At 40.1% G+C, this 17,735-nt stretch overlaps 1 protein-coding gene across 10 annotated transcripts in view; it reads right to left on the reverse strand.

Moving 5' to 3' along the window:
• THRB (thyroid hormone receptor beta) overlaps positions 1-17,735 on the reverse strand; it is a 169,084-nt gene that overhangs the window by 74,723 nt on the left and 76,626 nt on the right. The window contains exon 3 of one of the 10 annotated variants that reach the window (XM_058021091.1): positions 9,684-9,754. The exons of 8 other annotated variants lie outside the window; for them this stretch is intronic. The gene's annotated coding sequence lies outside the window, so the exon portion shown is untranslated. Of the gene's footprint in view, positions 1-6,759; positions 6,783-9,683; positions 9,755-17,735 lie in introns of those variants that run through there. One more of the 10 variants, XM_058021099.1, reaches the window with a different exon arrangement.

Consider the following 17,735-nt stretch of genomic DNA (forward strand, 5'->3'; position numbering starts at 1 on the left):
TCATTTTACAATATAATTCTTATGGCTCAGTCTTGGTAAAAACACTTGAAGGCAGGCATATAAAAGCCACGGCCACCTTTCCTAAAGATGTTTTCCAAGCAAAACCCAGGTTCCTGTTCCCTGGATTTTAATGTTGGCAGGCAGTTACTTTTCCTGTAACAGGCTGAGCAAGATCCTAAATCCGAAAAAATAACAAGCTCTAAGAATATTCAGGTCTAGAAATGCATGTTCCACGAGAACTTCGAACTAACCTTCAATTGTACATACATTTTTAAAGAAAGTAGAAGCAAGGTTTACACAAATCAAGTACAAAGTTGGAAGCAGAGGGGGAAGGGAAAAGCTTCCACAAATTAAACAGCTATGCACTTACAGAATTTTGCACAGAGGTTGCAAATAGGTAGGTAAGAAAACAAAAGAACGTGAAAGAGTTGAAAAGTGAAACAATACAGGTTTAAAGAGCCAAGATTATTCATGTCTCCTTTCTTTGAAAAAGAGCATTCCAAAAAGGCAAGGAATCACCAAAATGAAAGGAAGATGCCACAATAAAAAGAATTATTATGTAGCAACAAATACTTAGTGTTTGAAGAGACATCACAAGAAATGCATCACAGCCTTGAAATAGATATTTAATTCCACAGACAATCTTCAGTTTAAATGGATACAAAGAAAAGTGGTTTAGATGTCATTTTCTCTGTTTAACTCACAAAAATAGGCATTTGCTTTACATTTCTTTTTCTGTGGTGACAAATCCAAAAGAAATAGGGTTATGCTTCTTTTATACATCAATGCATACCTTTGTTACATTAACCTGAAATAATTTTTTATCCTAGATCTTTGAGCTGCATACACAAATATCAGAGAGGCAAATATCATAGATAAAAATGAACCTGGTTTAGAAACAGAATTTCTGCCATGACGTACCACAAGGAGAGTTAACTTTTTACTTTCCAAATAAAAAAAATTAAATTCTGAAACGTTCTTTGAAATGTTAATATTTAATTCTTTAATAGCATCCTCAGAGACTTTCCAACTCTCACCTAATTTGAGGGTAATAGGTTACAGCAATTTTTATTGCTGCACTGGACACAATTCTTTTTTTGTGTGCTTTTATGTTATGCCAAAATTGCCTGAATGCATATGAGTAAGTTTAGGTAGAAGGAGAGGGGTGGTTCATTGGTTTGGTTTTTTTTTTAAGAACGCATACACATTTGATGGAATGCTTTTGCTTTCTGCCTTGGTTTTTAACAAGCAACTTTTCTGACCGTGCACCATCTCACCATTGTTTCTCTCTGTACCCGCTGCATCTGCTGAGCAGAACATACTGATTTTGTTTCTTTTCCTGTAAATCACATTGTATTTTGTATGCAAACCTTACACAGAGCTAAAAAGAATTTAATGAAATGTCCTCCACAGCCCATCACAGAGCTCAGATCTGCATGTGAGAAGGCAGCAGGGATCTGACCCTGGCTGGGCTCTGCGTTTGCCTCTCCCTGCCCCGTTCTGGCAGAGCAGAGTCCAGCAGAAAACTGCTGGCTTCTTTCAAAAACCTCACTAAGTGCCACATCTTGAAAAGCATAAAAAGGAGACTTATGCATTTAGAAACCATTTACCAGCTGTAGCAGAGCCTGAAAAGCAGCAACAGAGAAAAAGCAAAGAGAGGACTCACCAAGATACATCCTGATGTAGGGGGAAGAGTTTTGGTAGCAACCGTCAATAGATTCTGCTTCTCTCCTCTTTTCCTTTCTCAGTCCCCCCACTCTTAATTTCCCCATTTAAGGGAGAAAATAACAAGGCAGAAGAAGCCAAGAGACTTTCATGACATAAACAATAAGGCCTTCCTGTGCCAATATTTCCTTTAAAAACACTTGCCAATAAAGCTCCTGGAGGCCAGCAAGAGAAAGAAACGCCGAAACAGCCATGACATGAACTTGGCATATTTTCTGACTCACTCACTTCCCTTGAGACAATTCCTCCAAGAGAATGTTGAAGGATAATGGGAAAAGAAAATTTCTTCCAGCGAAAAGGACTTCAGCTGCCCGTGCATACAAGAAAAGCGCCAATTAACTTTATTTCTGTTTACCTACAGCCTTGCTCACACAGCCACCTCCACTGACATGATTCCTGACTCACACACTCATGTTTGTACATTCATCTTGTAAGCCTGGTGTCTGAGACAGACAGTGAGATTTAAAAAAAAATAAAATCTGAGAGTCCTTGACTCCAAATAATTTCTGAACAGCAGAGAGAATGATCAATAAATGATAAAGGGTAGCCAAACAGTGCGCTGCTTCATATATTAAATCCATATTTCCCTTTTCTTTATCCCTGCTATTTGTATTTCTTTTATAATTTCTCAGAGCCAGACACACTAGTCTATAAAACATTAAGAAAGCTCATATTCCTTCAGATATCTTTAATGAAAGATTGTCAAGATTATTGTGGCTCATCAACCTATCTCATTTTGAGTAATACCGTGTTTTCAAAAATAAATGGCATGTTAAGAACCAGAAATTAAAATCTCCTTGGAAATCAGCATCTTACACGCACACACATGCATTCACTCCCTCACTCACTCATTCCTGGGGTGCAGCTGGCCCCCACCTGTGTCTCATGGGCAGGCACGCAGGGCTTTGGCTGGCTCCTCTCACTCACACCTTCTATCTTCACCTCCAGCGCAGGGGACCCTTCCCAGGAGGCTGGAGCTGAATGGAAGCACAGGCAGGAGACAGACCAGCACTGGACTGATGGCAGGGGCAATTGGGATTCTCCTCCACCATGGGGTCAGAGTGACTCCCAGTCTTCCAAGGGCAGGGGCAGGCTGGCAAAACCTGTGTCTGGCCAGACTCTGTTTCAGGGCTGCCACTCTACTGCACTCCCCTCTAATGCCAGACCAGGCAGAAAACCCCCATCCAAGCCAGATCCAGCAGAAATTGTTGTTGCTTTGGGGGCTGTTTGGTTACCAGTCCCAGTATTGTAGTGTGGGGACCCCACCTCTTCCTTCCACATGTACCTGAGTCAGGGCACCAAGCAGGGACCCACTGCCCACACCTCTCCAGGGACCTTGCACCCTGTCACTGCGGGAGCTCGTGCTCACTCTCTGTTTCTAGGAAGGCAGAGGAACTGCCAAGAGCTCCTTGCTCAGCTAAGGGCTCTCATTGTTGCTGGGGTTTCTTTGGTTTCGCATTCAACTCCTTAGATTAGCATCAGAATATCACATATCAAAATAACCACTAGTGAGGATTTGCTGGCCTGCTCAGAAGAGGGTTCACCATACCTGCAGCTGAATAATTTTACTGTAATGTAGTCTGATATCATAAACCCCTGGTTTCTACTCTACTAACCTGCTTGTTGCTTTAGCACTTGGGCTTATGCCACACTTGCCAAGTCCCCAGACTCTCCTCCAAGACCCCTCCTAACCCTGAAGATGCTCAGCAATCACAGTGCCACCAGTGCCACCATAATGGTCATATTTGGGGTTTTTTCTAATTTTAGTAAATTTTGGGGCATTCCTAGCTAGTATGGTTCTGTTGGTAAAATATATAAGTGGTACAGGATGCTATAGTGGGTATAATCTACATTAGGAATTACCTACTAGCTCACCTTTACTCCACCATGACTGCTGGGCACCCTATCAAGTCCCACACACACACTCAATTTGATTCTTTTTTCTTAAGCATCTTTTTCTGCCCCCTTCCAAAGCTAACACTGGTTTGTTTTTAGGTTTGTTTTCAGCAAAACCAGAGAACGTATATATTTTTTTGTAACACCACTGGGGCAAGCCATCTGTGGTTGGCTGGCAAACTCCAAAATTCAGGGCTGGGGCAGAAATATTTAGGAGTCAAAAAAAGCTGACTTGCTCAAGAAATTAAAGCCCTTCTGACAATCTTCCAGAGAGCCCCTGAGGAAAAGGGAGGGAACCAGAGAGAGACTCAAGGAAAATGGATGGGAGCCCAGCGTTGAGATTCATGCCAGAATGGTTCCTGGCCAAGAAGGAAGGCTGGCAAGTAGACAAATACAGGCTTTCATAGGCAGCATTGTAAACAAGACATTAAAAATATTAATCCATTTAGATTTCAAGCACCGAGATGAGATTTACTAAAGAAGCAGAATTATGCTGGTAATGGCTCTTCAAACATTTCAGCTGAATGTCAAAATTTTTGCTCAACTGTATCAAGTGAAAATACAAGGAGCTGTTGACACTACAATATTCAAACATTCAATCGTATGGCCAGGCTGGAAAAACACAGAGAAAAGCAAAGGAATGCAGAAACTCAAGCCCTCTCAAGGAAATTGCATTCACAAATTATTTTTACCTTCATTTCGACACCAAAATAATAAATTGAAAGGGTGAAATAATTTTCTGAAACCAAACTTCTTTTCAGAAATCTTTTCAAATCAAACATAAACTAATACTTTCTTTCCAGATAGACACAGTCATATAGAGCAGAATGCCTTTTGTGTGAAAGAAAGTTTAAGTAAACTTTGAACACCTAGACTTTAAAAAAGTTTCTTCTCTCCTGAAGGAATCAGCATGTCTCCCCTTTTCCCTTTAGGAAGCATACACTTACTCTAAATAATTGACTACTTTAATTTGCTTTTTAAATGTACTGGATAAGTAATTTCTCACCAAAGCAAACAGGTGCTCAGGAAAGCTGAAGTACAGAAATACACGTGCTTTTTTGGTGCACGTGGGAAGTGTCATGTCACCTTAAGCCTGTCAGCACCAGGAGATTCACAAATCTTCTACAGACTGGTGAGCAGGGCCAAGCATGTCAGGGGAGGCCCACAGGGAAGATCAAGTGCCTTAAACAATGAGAAAAATATAAGCTGCAATTATGGGATCCAGTAACCCAGAATCTCAGGAATCAGAAGATTCCTGTATTGGGTTAAAGAAAAGACAGATATTTGTTGAATTAATGAGGGTGATCCTGCACACAAGTCCATGTGCTCAGTCTGCTCAAGAGAAGTCTTTTTCCCCCCTCTCAGTAGGACCAACAATCATTGTAAAATGCGAGGCATGGAGGAACTGAGGTATCTCCATTCAAAGCACTAAGAGCATTCCAAGGAAGAGGTTCATATTCTCCTTTACCTTTGGTCACTTAAAAAAACACCCACATTAACTTAGTGGAAAGGATAGGACAGAAAGCATTCCATCTCTTGCAACCTAGGATACCATACATTTATCAGAATTATATTTCTTATAAGAATCTTTAAAAAAAGAAAAAAAAAGGTTAAAAATAACAACAACAAACCAAACCACCAAACCAAACAAACAAAAAAAGCAAAAAAACCAAACAAAAAACCAAAACCAAAACAAAACAAAGCAAAACAAAAAAAAAAAAACACCAACAAAAAAATCCCCCACTAAACTCGTTCTTGCTTATATGTGTAGCCACTCATAAAATTATCTTAAGATCTCCACTGTATCTGAAATGGAAGATCAGAGCAAAGGAAAACCTCAAAACAGAGTTAAACAAGGGACAACTTCATTCTGCTTAAGAGTGAAAAAAATAGATTAAAGTTTAACGAATCTTCAATTTTATAACAGTTTAAACATTTAAATGCAAATTAAAGTAGCAACACATGAATTATAGAAATTCTGTAGCACTCCTATATTATGAATCATACTATGAAATTTGCTTTCTGCACTCTCAGTGGAAACAGAATGAAATACTGGCATCTCAGGGATTTTGAAATTATATACAAGCAGCACATTTAATAGCCTCAATTTTAATAAGTTAGCGTTCTATCTGAGATGCATATTCTAAAATGTTCTAGCTGAAGGTATTCTTATGCAAGCTATTTGCCTATTACATACCACAGCTGGTGTAACTTCACCGTCCAGGGAGGCATTTCCATCCCTTGGAAGGAGAAACCATTAGGGAAACGCTGCTTGGCAAACAGTGGCTTGCACACTGGAGCTGCAACATTATCCCGACTTTCCTACATATTAGGCACAGGACTATGTTCAAAGTAAACATGCGGTCATAATTAAATAATAATTATGACTAACATTTGTGTAACACCATTCATCCAAATAGTTCAAAGCACTAGGTAAATCTGTAAACAAAAGGTGTAATCCTGCACCCTTTACTCACATAATGCCGTGCATCAAACGGGCTGTGTAGATCTTGTCTATGCACAGACCTAATTGCTCTCAATTAACTCCATGTGTCAACACTTATTCCAGTGCGTCGTGTTCCTGTTTAGCTTAATTCTCTCACTGCTTACTGCAGGTGAATGTACTGTTTCTACACTCTCACTGACTTAATACCACTTCTACGGACACTTTCTTACACGGATCCCACAAGGCTTTAAAAATATTAATGCAGCCTCACTTCTCCTACACACTTCTAACAGGACAAATGTTCTTTTATTAGATGAAGAAGTTAACTTTTTGCCACTACACTTCGGGGACTGACCGTCACATCTGACTTGCAACTGCAAATCCAAGACCTACAGTTGCTATTCTCATACCTTAATCACACAAATAGCCTTCTTCATCCATCATGCTCCAGAGTAAAACCACAGGAAATGGTAAGAACAGGGGAAAATTCTGCAGTTTCTAAAAATAAAATATATCCACAAGCAGACATGTTCAAACCACTTTCAAGCATCCGCAGTACAAACATTGTCTGTTGCAGAGAACCAATGTTTCTAATGGCTAAAAAAAAAACCAGGACCAACCTGCTGACAATTTTGTGTCAGTCTGCCTTGACAGTCAAGAAACTGGAGAACAGGGAGAGAGATCAGGAATACCTGAGTCAGATTTCATTTTGACTCTGCTATGGACAGTTACTTGAGTTCCTTGCTTCAGCAGCAGTATCTGCAAGTCAAGCCAAATAATCTCTTTCACTTATGGATCTTTTGAAATTCATGAAAATCCCTATGGCTCTTTGAAGACAAATACTGTTTAGCAGCACCAGCTGTTACTTAGCTTTTAGCATTTTTCATCTTTTATCTTAAATTTTGCATAGAAGAAAGTCACTGTCATAACCCACTCACACCACAATTTAGTGTATTTTCCTTCCAATTTTAATTCTACTTTGTAAGACATATACTCAATTTTAGATCTTATATGTATTCCATGTAACTTAGGCATAAAACAGAAAATTTTTTTTAGCACCAAACAAAAGCACTGTAAAACATCATCACTGCTGAACTGTCAGTAAACCTTGCACTAGCATGGCAGTAAAATAGGGTGCATTTTTCCTCTTCTAATTTTCAGATGAGTTTAGGCATTTCTCTGATGTGTTAATTTAAAAAAAATCCAACAAAACAATTCATTGTCTCATCTAAGGACAATGTCGTTGAACCTGAAAATAATCTAGAGTCACAACAGCAATCCCTACTAGAAAAAAACAATCCTGATTTATAGAAAGATTTCATTAATTCAGAAAATCCTGCACAGTAGTTAGTTGGTAAAGACAGTTCTCCTACAGCTATGCATTCTTAATTCCATATACAGATAGCGTTTGTGGACCCCATAGGAGTGAAAATGTGAATATTAATGGTTTAATCCACAAAATGTTAACATACAGCTCTGTTTTAATAAGCAGTGAAAAGGACACGATTATATTAAACTGCATTGTCTTCATGTGCCAGGCTGGGGATGGCAAGGCTGGCTTCCCCCAGCAGTTGTACAAGCAGCATCTGTCAGCAGCCCAGATGAGCAGCAGGCTGGTGACTTCTCTCAACCTGTCCAGCCAAGGTAGCTGTAGAGGTGCTGTGCTGTCTCCTGCCAGGACACCCAGAGCAGTGTCTCTGCTCAACAGCACTTCCTCATGTGTTTCTGCAGTGCCTAGGACAGGACTGCAGCAGCGTGAGCCAAGCAGTCTCTCTCCCTTCCCGTGGATCAGATCTTGACAGCTGTGCAGGGACCATGGCTAAACATTGAGCCAAGGCAGAGAAACCAAGAGCAACTCCATTCAAAACTGGGCTGTAGCCTCCTCTATTCCTTATCTGTTGCCCTTCTGCTGGGGTCAAGCCAAAATGAGCCCATAGCCTGCTGGCAAGAGCACCTCTGGCACTGCTCCACATCCTCACTTCCAACAGGGCGGACAGCACAGAGTCCAGACAGGGAAAGGATCCTGAGGGAAAATGAGTGTCATGCTGCTGGGCACCACAGGGCTGCCTATAAATACAGTTTCCCAACACTACCACTTAGCAAATCCTGGAGAATTTGTTCACAGCTGAAAATCATGCCACACAGGATACAATTCACTGATGCACCACTAAGCACAGCACTGGAACAATTTGAGCAAGGCTTTCACAGGGGCTTCGTGTGGCACTGAATTTTGGCCAGGAGGGCTAAGAAACTATCTGAAGTGAAAATGAGTAGTACATGAAAGGAAAGCACACAGGACAAACAGGCTTGGTAGTTTGGATTTCCAGAGCTGCTTATGTGTGAAAACCAATTATCAGATTTGACACAATGGCAGGCTAGCCCATGCTTTTAATTCCCTTGCAATGATGATTGCCATTTGCTTGGAAAGCTCTTATGTTTAATGCTAGAAATGCAAAATCAACTCTGCTTGAGATACAAGGTATGATAGTCAAAACAGACAGAAAAAGGTAGCATTATGGTAGGTTATAAACTGCAGTATCTCAGACTGTTCCTGTTAGGTAAAGCAGCAGCTCCAGAGGATTAATAATCATCTCAGGCATCTTAGCTGAATGCCCATGAGTCACTATTGCCTATAAGTGCATCTAGAGAAGATAAAAAAGTTCAGGGGCAAAAAGCAAGTAAAAACCTTTTCTGAATCTAATTAAGACAAATAAAAGTACAAACTTTTATTCCTTCTTAGTTTTTAAAGCAGTCACTTCTTATTGCTGTAACTGACTCTCACTATCACTTCCATCATTTATTTATCACAAACACACACTGGTACTATCCAGGTTTATCATACCACTGATTTTAAAATTTCATATACTGCTATTTTAGGGCTCCTGCATCCCAGAAGATGTAATACTCCAAATCTCTGCAAGCACAACATGAACATCCCCATGGTAGATCTTTCTGAGATGGAAGTAAATACAACACACAGTAAATATGCAACTAACACCAAAACAGTTCTTCAGATCTGACCAAAGCACTGCTTGCATTCAACATCAAACAGGTAGAAGCCATTCTTTTATGAGAGGTGACATTTCTGGGTGTAAAACACAGAACAACTACTGTGGAGATCCTTTTGTTAGTCTAATTTCACCAGCTCTGATAGATTCTCTCTGGGGTGAATGGAAAATGATTACAGCAATTTCTTCAGGTCTTACATCTGAGCATAGCATGTTCTATACTCTTCTTAAAGTAAATTTGGAAGAAGAATTTTATTCTGGGGTGCAGCAAGAAATCGAGAAAAAAAGAAATCCACCAGCATCCTCAGGAAATTCCTACATCATTAGGGTGCAGCAGAGGCCATTGTCCATAAGGGAGTAGCAATTCTTGGCTATTTGTCTTTGAAATGCTGCATACCATGACACCTCAAACCCCCGCACTGAAAACTTTCAAGAAGAACAATCTGATCAGCATTTTTCACTGGATGAGCATACTTCAATTTGAAGCTAATAAAAAAGCTTACCTTCCATTGAAATATCCCTTTCTTTACAAAAATGTATGTAATCTAAAAAGGAAGCCTGAAAATTAGCCCAAGTTATAAAATAAAACATAAAATGTTATTTCCTACCTTATACCTTCATCACCTTCTAATAAATGCCATGCAGCTGTGGGAGGGCATTTTCAGAAGGGAGGAAAGTCCTAGGAAACAAAATGCTTTTAGTAGAATTCTGAATGGTTTCATTGAGTATTTTTAGCCTGGCCTCTTCAGAAGCTCTGCAAACATTTGCAAAACTCTAAAACAGTGCCAGGGTTATGTCACTATCTTTGGTACAAATAATTTGTTAGGAACTACTTTGTTCTGGCACAAGGATATATCAAGAGAGGATGCGTGAACTGGCTTGTTTTCCTTTGGATTAATGTTGTTTGTCAACTGAAGGCTGTCTTTATGTGGAAAGAGCAAGGTGCCAAGAAGCACATTTCACCATGCCAAAATTAAAGGGAGGAGCTCAGAAACAGTCTTTTATTACCTAATTAGTTTTATCAAATGACACAGATCAACTGACAGGAGATAACTAATAGGAAAAAGGGGTCTAATGAGAAAGTAAGTTATCAGCTGGATGCTCTCCAGAAAACAATTATCTCCCTAGGTAAACAAGAACTACTGTTGGGAGGTCAGGCACAAAACGCAAGGAGTGGAGGTCTCCTCAGGATACCAGCCCTTGGTGGAGTTGAAATGGGTGAAAAAGTAGTGGGATAAACTACTCTGAGCAAAAGGGATGACTTGTTATTAAAGAAGTGAGTATCTCCAGATAAAATTATTCCTATCTGGCCTACACATATCCCACCAGTTGTTTTTTTGTGAAAAACAAATCAAGTACAGCCTGCTAGATTAATATCCTTATTCAAAATTAAAATTGGGAATACAATAGGAACAGCCATGTTCACCTACTCATGAACAAATTACCAGAGTAAGTTTTTAATAGCTTACGGGGAAAATGGCAGTTCACAGACCTTATTTTATCTTGATTGCCCCCTAAGACTAGAAAGAAATTATTATTTCTTATTATTATTACAAATAGAAATACACAAAAAGAAATACAAAATTTTAGATTATATTCTGCTTTATCCATTTATACATTGGTATCCAAATGTACCAGACATACGTACATTTCTTTCCATTATTTTCCCAATTGCACGAACTAAACTGGCTATTCAAACTCATGTGGCTCCCATTCAGATTACATCAACTTTTAATTCTTAATGTAAACCATACTTTCATGTTTCCCATTATTATTTGCTTATCTAGTATATACCTAAAATATGCAAAACCTATCCAATATTCTAGCTAGAAAAGTAACACCAGACACACATAATAGCACAAAGACATTTAAGAAGCCTTGCTAAAAAAAAAAAAATTCTAAAAATGAGAATTTAATTGATTAAAGACTTGTGCCCCCCAGCAGCTTGAAGAGAAGCAACATTGATTTTTATGAACATTCCTTGAGAATTTTAAGTGATGCAATGAGGGAGTTTTATTATGCTATTCTTTCTCTTCCTCTTCCCCCTCATCCATCACCAGTTAATTTGAAAACAGACAGGGCAAAGAATTTATGGGAAAATGCTCTGTCTCTTGGGATCACCAGTTCTACCTTTACTGCAGAGCTGTGGAGACCACAGGGGAGTCTCTTGTATACTTATTGTACGCTTCAGCAAGGACTGCTAGATGCAGAACTATGAAAGGAACCTAAAAATCAGTCCCTCTAAATGGAAATACCAACCACTGCCATCCCAGAGCTACGTCAAGAGTGGGAAAAAGGTGTTAATGAGGACTTGGCACGTTCTGGACAGAGCTGAGCAGCACTGCTGGGAAAGAGCAGTCCGGTTCTCATGCCTTTCCCTGCCTGGAAACGCTGAGTTACAGGACAAGTCCCAGCTCACACAGCTTGGTGACCCTGCATGCAACTGAGAGCACCTGCAGGGACAGAGGCTTCAGCCCAGACTTGTAGCACTGATCCAGACTGTCATGACCCTTTCCAAGGTCATTCCCATAATTCCTGCACATGGAATGGGTACCACCATTCCTCTGTGTCTCAGTGGACTTAGTAGGGTTTTGGATTTGTGGACTCTACAGTAAGATAGCCCCCAAAAAAACAAAAGAAAAGAGAAAGAGCACATAACAGGAATGCAAATCAGTGAGCTCATGCAGGTACAAATAGAACGCAGATTTAGTTGAGGAATAAAATAACCAGCAAATGAACTTATTTCATCTGCCATGCACCTTTAAAGCCCTGAAAGAAAAGACTCTAAGATTCATAGCCTTCACAAGATTCCAAGTGAGTCCGCAAAGAGTGGGGATTCTCTGCCAAAACCAGCCAGAGTCAGTTCACTTTCCTCCAGAGTCAGTCCTTGGCTGGCAAACCCCAACCACTGTGATATCCAGGCCTGCATATGGATGAGGTCACTGACCATGATCAGCACATGAGCATGTGTGAGGCAGATCTCCACACACATGAGAGCCAGCTTTTCCCCTAACGTGTGATCCTTCATTCCCACAGAACAGAGCAGTACCACTGTGCTCTCTTTTTTTCTCTCCCTGCCCCACTGCTGCCACCTTCTTATTACTTTTTCCATTATTTCCATTTACTCTGGAACTGACTGCAAGGCATGATGCCATTTTAAAATCCTCCTTGGCTCTGCTCACCTTGAAAAGACTGACAGAGGAGGTAAAACTGGCCAAGCCATGACAGTGAGCATGATGCCTTAGGTTTTAGCTTTTATATTTTTCAGATTCTGTACTGCTTTAGTGTGTCATTCTGAGTTTCATATTAAGGGATGGTAAGCTCCTTTCACTGAGCAGCAAGACAAAACAATTCCTTTTCTAGCTTGGGACCAAGGACAACTGATCCAAATTTCAGGCCCAGGAGTATAAACAATCTGGGCTGAAGAGAGAAAAACAAGAAGGATGAGACTTCATAACCTAAAGCTACAGGTTGACAATTAACTCCAATATGCTGATGGACCAGAACTTATAAAAGTGAGAGATCTCATGACTGGTCATTCATTTTGTGACCATTTTGGGTTTATCTTGGGTGTAGCCCTGGCTGGGCTCTTGTGCTGCACAATGTGCATCCATTGACACCTTTTAATAAATCCCTACTTTATTCTTTAACTCCATCTAGCCTGTGTTCTAGGTCAGACTTCACAAGGCATCAGTTCTGGCAGAACCAGAAAAGTAACCACTGCCACTCTCACCATTAGCACCTGGAGAGTCAGTCAGCCACCTTCTTCCAGAAGAACTTGCCTGAGCAACAAATTACTATTTTAACTGCACATTCTCTCTCTCACACAAAAGGCTTCTAGCAGACTTTGATCATATGTCCTATGTAAAGATACTGGATTTCCAAAATCTTTGCTTACTTTTTTTCTTCTTACCCTCTCCCTCCTGTGTACCTTAAGCAACAAGTATCTATCTACCAGAGAACTAAGCAGCAGACATTCCTGGACTCAAATTCCTAATTCCAACTTTTCAATGCTGGGCAATGATTTTCTGGGTTCAGTTAGGCCACCTAAATTTATACAGTTCTACCTACAAGGTAGAGATTGTGAGAAGACTCCTCCCACCAATGGGTGTAAATCCCAGGATACAGCTCAGTGCTCCCTGAGATCTTCATTCCTCCACGCCTACAGCATTCCCTGCAGACAGCTTCTCTGAAAATTATAAGCTTTAAGGCAATGTTCTCTGCACACCACCTTCCTTCTCCATGTCTACCTGGTAAGTTTCAGCCTTCCTGCCCCAGCATCCCTTACATCAGACTTGTTCTGGTGGCACAGCGTGAGCCCACCAAAACAAACAAGCTGAAGGAAAGGTGTTCATGCTTGCTGCTGATTTTCCCCAGCACACTGGCAGTTTCCATCTGGTCCTAGGAGTACTCAGCCTAGATGCACTGCATTGCCAGCCTGCAGTCACAGTAAACAGTGAGACTTCTCCACACATGCAGAGTTGGTTTGGGAAGCATACTTGAGTATAGGGGGAAAAAAAATTATTATAAGGAATGTGGGCAGGACAGGCCATCCAAACAAAAAAGCCTCACTTGACCAGATCACTGACCTTGCCCAGGAATGCAGGTACGGCACACAGGAAGAAAGTTTTCTGTGCTACTCGAGCTGCAGTTAACACCCAGATTTGTAAGCTGTTTTCCACAAGGAGAAGCTGTGTGTAAGGCCAGAAGGCAATAAATCATGCTGCATTATGGATCAGCTTGTTGTTTAGGACACACACATGCAGAAATATCAAAGGCTTTTTGAAATTAACAGTGAGTAATTATGTGAGGCAAATGTAATGAAAACACAACAGAGTCTCTTAGCTAGGGGTAGAGAATATTCAGCCAAAGGCTTCCTCTGACTCCCACTGCGAACAACACTATGAAATATGTATGGAAATAAACAAAATGATGTATTAGGAGAATGAAGACTCAAGGCTTTGCACTAACTTATTGTTTTCCTGAACCATTAATTGCTAGACAGCTTTCTGTGTCACAATAGCATTTCAATTACTGAGCTTTTATATTATAAATTTACTGTATGTTTTTGAGGATGGACAAAAATTTTATAATTATTTAAAGATGTCTAACAGTAACAATTATAAAGGACAACTGAGCATTTGGTTCTCCATTTGCTGTTATAAAACACAATCTATGCAAACAGATGATAAGCAATTAACAGGTTTAACAACACATGCCATTAGCTACAGTCATATTTAGAGAGATTCTTATGCACGTTAAGTGGATTATTATTTGAGAGATATGCATTTCAGCAGAATACACTGCATGAGACTGTGTGCAAGTTGCATACATGTTGACAAGAAAGTGGTCTTGTGAATTCAATACACACAGGTGGGAGCTGTGACACAGACCATTACTGAGGATTATCCAATGCTTCCTATAAATCTGATTTTCACTTGCTTGATTAATTGTTTGGGCTGAAACTTTCCACATTGGATGCATGGTTCAGGCTATTTTTTTCTTACATTAACCAAAATGGTTTGATTATTTACAAGATAGAAGCCAGGAAAAAAAAATACACTGTTTTGCCATAAGAAAATACTATATTCAAGAATTCAGATATTCATTTTGTTTTAAATAGTAGAGGATTCATTTTAGTCAGGGAAGTGGCTCTTGCCAGGCCAGTAAAAATCAGTTCAAATGTGATGACACTCCAAAGGTCTGCAAACTTGTGAGAGGTGCTGGACACCGGATTTAATGCTGGGTTCCCCTGAGGAGCATTATCCTCAGGCAAAGAGAGGAAGCTGAGATGCCTTTGCTGCCACTGCTGCTCCTGTGCCACAGCCCAGGAGGGAGGTCAGGCAGCACAGAGAGTGGGACCAGGCTGACCCACACTCCAGCAGGGAAAAACTGATGGAAAGAGGAGGAGAACTAAGGTATATCTGGCCCATACAGACCATTTATGCAGAAGAGAGTGGGATCCCCCGAAGTGATTAAAAAGAAGAGGATTTAGCTGACTGATAATGAGTTTGTGATGAAAGGAAACAGAGAGGGTCATGGGTGGGGAATAGCACTTGACTTTGCAAACTGCTTGTTGTGTCTGCGCACTTTATTCACTTAAGCAAGAATAAAATGAATAATAACTTTTTGAGTTGGAAATGCACAATTCAAAGCTAATGTTCTCAAATACTGACTAAAACATGCTGCTCCTAAATATTTAGGCCACTCCACACAGGTCTCCTGTTACTGAGATTCAAAACATCCCCAAAACTGAAGTCAGAAATAAACCTCTGTTAAAAAGAGGGTAAATAGTCCTCTTTTTAAAATGCATTTAAAAGTACACCCCTTGTTTCCATGATTAGAAATGTACATATCAAAATGAGAAACATGGTCTGAGGTACCTCTTACAGCAATCAGGTAGATAATTTTACAGAGTTTTTTAAGGAAAGATGCCTTTGAAAATCTTCCCTTACAAATCCAGCTATGTACAACGCTGGAGAGTTTGTTCCACCGCAGCTGCACCGTGCCAGCACGCCCAGGGTCAGAAGGCAGGGCAAGGACAGGGCAGCCCTGAACTGCTGTCCTCTGTGGGCAAAGAGTGGGATGGGTGATCTGCCTCAGCACGGGAGAATTTGTGATGGTTTTCTCTGATTTCTGCTGTGATTTTTGATCAGTAGCCAAGTGTTGGTTAATTATTGGCCTTTATGGTGCTGATTGCTCAACGGAGAGAGGGCATTGCATGCGCAACTACACCACAGTCCAGAGCTGAAATGGAACAAAGTAAGGCAGAAAACTTCCTGTGACTGGGGGTTCAAGGTTGTACCCAGTGATTAATCTTTGAAAGATACAAAGATTTTTTTTTTCTTTCAATTTTCAGCTCACTTTCTATCTCATTGATGTGTTCTCCTTTCCACAGTGAATTCGCCCAACTAGCTGGTTATGTGATGAATTAGTCCTAAAGGCATAAGATGGAGAGGAACACTGGCTGTGCAGTTGCACCCTGCTTTTCTTCCTACCCCCTACAGTATTATTTATTCCCACAGATAGAAACTTCAATATCCATTTTTATGGCAACACTTTTTTCATGGATTATGTGCTTATCAATGCCAACTTTCCTTCAGCAAGGAAAATCACCTTCTTCCCAGGAGAGACTCTCTGCAATTTCATACCAAGTGTGGCAAGAACTACTCTTAAGTAGTTCTAATTTTAACAGGAGAAAGTACATCTTGTTTTACAAGGACGATGGAACCATTACACAGTACACCACTACAACCTTTTCAGAATGCAAGCATTTCCTTAGAAGAAAAACAGATCTCATTCTCTGTGAATTATTATTTTCTTATTATTTAAGGACCGAGACCTGTTGGGACTTGGCACACCATGCATTTCAGAAGACAAATTCATAAAAGCAAGAGATTCTGAAAACTTAGAACCTTTAATTACTTCCTTCCATCATTTAAATATAAACTATTAGATAACATTTGAAGAATTTTAATGGTAAAAAGGAGCACAATTGAAAATTCACAAGAGAGGTATTTGTCAAAAACAGATCATCTACTCTCCAGTCCTGTTTCTCCATTGCATAAGACTATTTCCTTTAGTGCTGGCTGATGTGGCATGTACTCCCAATAACACAGGAGAAAAATGGCCTTGATGGACACATAGCTTCTCCTCCCCTCCAGTTCTGGATGTGTTCAGTCTTAATACTTGTCTCTGTGATTATTCCTTCCCTACAAAATTAACTCTAGACGTGGTAGAGGAATTACAGAATATAACTTATACAGCAACTTCTTAGTTTATATTTGATCTAATTGCTAAACAGCCTACTAGAGACTTGCTAGATCTGGTCCCAAAATTACAATCAACAAACTATGACAAAATGTGTGTTGGTGCACATAAAGAGAAAAGAATTGCCTCAGAAAAGCAACACAAAGCACCAAGTGAATTGGAAAGAGTCTGTGAAAGGCAGAGGGCATGCACTGTAGCTCTTTCATGCTCTGGTTGGCTTTTGTGAGCTTGATTTATGTATAATTAACCATTTTTTCCCCTGCAAACAATTTCATTCGAAGCTGTGCTATCATTTTTACCCCCCATTCTCCTGCCACAGCCACATAAAACAGTCCAGTTTAACATGATGACAACTGAAACACGCTGCCACAGCAAGAGCCCAAACTTCTATGTTTGCATAAAACCCCACTCTCGTCTCCCTCCTGCTCATCCTATCATCACAAGAATGAAAGAAATTCATAAACTGTAGCTCTCATCTCTAATAGAGCCTTGGCCAAAATTCAAGCCTGATAATTAATTACATTCTGTCTCTCCAAATTCCCACACTAGGCTGACTAAGAGAAATAACTCTTCTCTTCCCCGCCTAGACAACAATGTTTTATATGGCTAATGGACAGAGCATTTCACCTCTGACAGAGCTGGGAAATTACCTGGAGAAAAACAAGAGATACCTAACACTTGAATAAGACAACAGCAGCAGATGAAAGCATACTGTAATAAGTTTTTAGTGTATGTCAAGCAAAAAGCTAAATCATTGTTCTCTAATTACACTTTCTGTCAGAGTATAAAAGCACAGATGATCATAGAGGACAGGAAGCTGTGAGGAAGGTGTCTGAGTGACTACAGCACAAGCTGAATGATTTGGAATAGGAGGATATTTGAGACAATTC

This window comes from Melospiza georgiana, chromosome 1 (assembly GCF_028018845.1).
Source record: "Melospiza georgiana isolate bMelGeo1 chromosome 1, bMelGeo1.pri, whole genome shotgun sequence".
Lineage (NCBI taxonomy): Eukaryota > Metazoa > Chordata > Aves > Passeriformes > Passerellidae > Melospiza > Melospiza georgiana.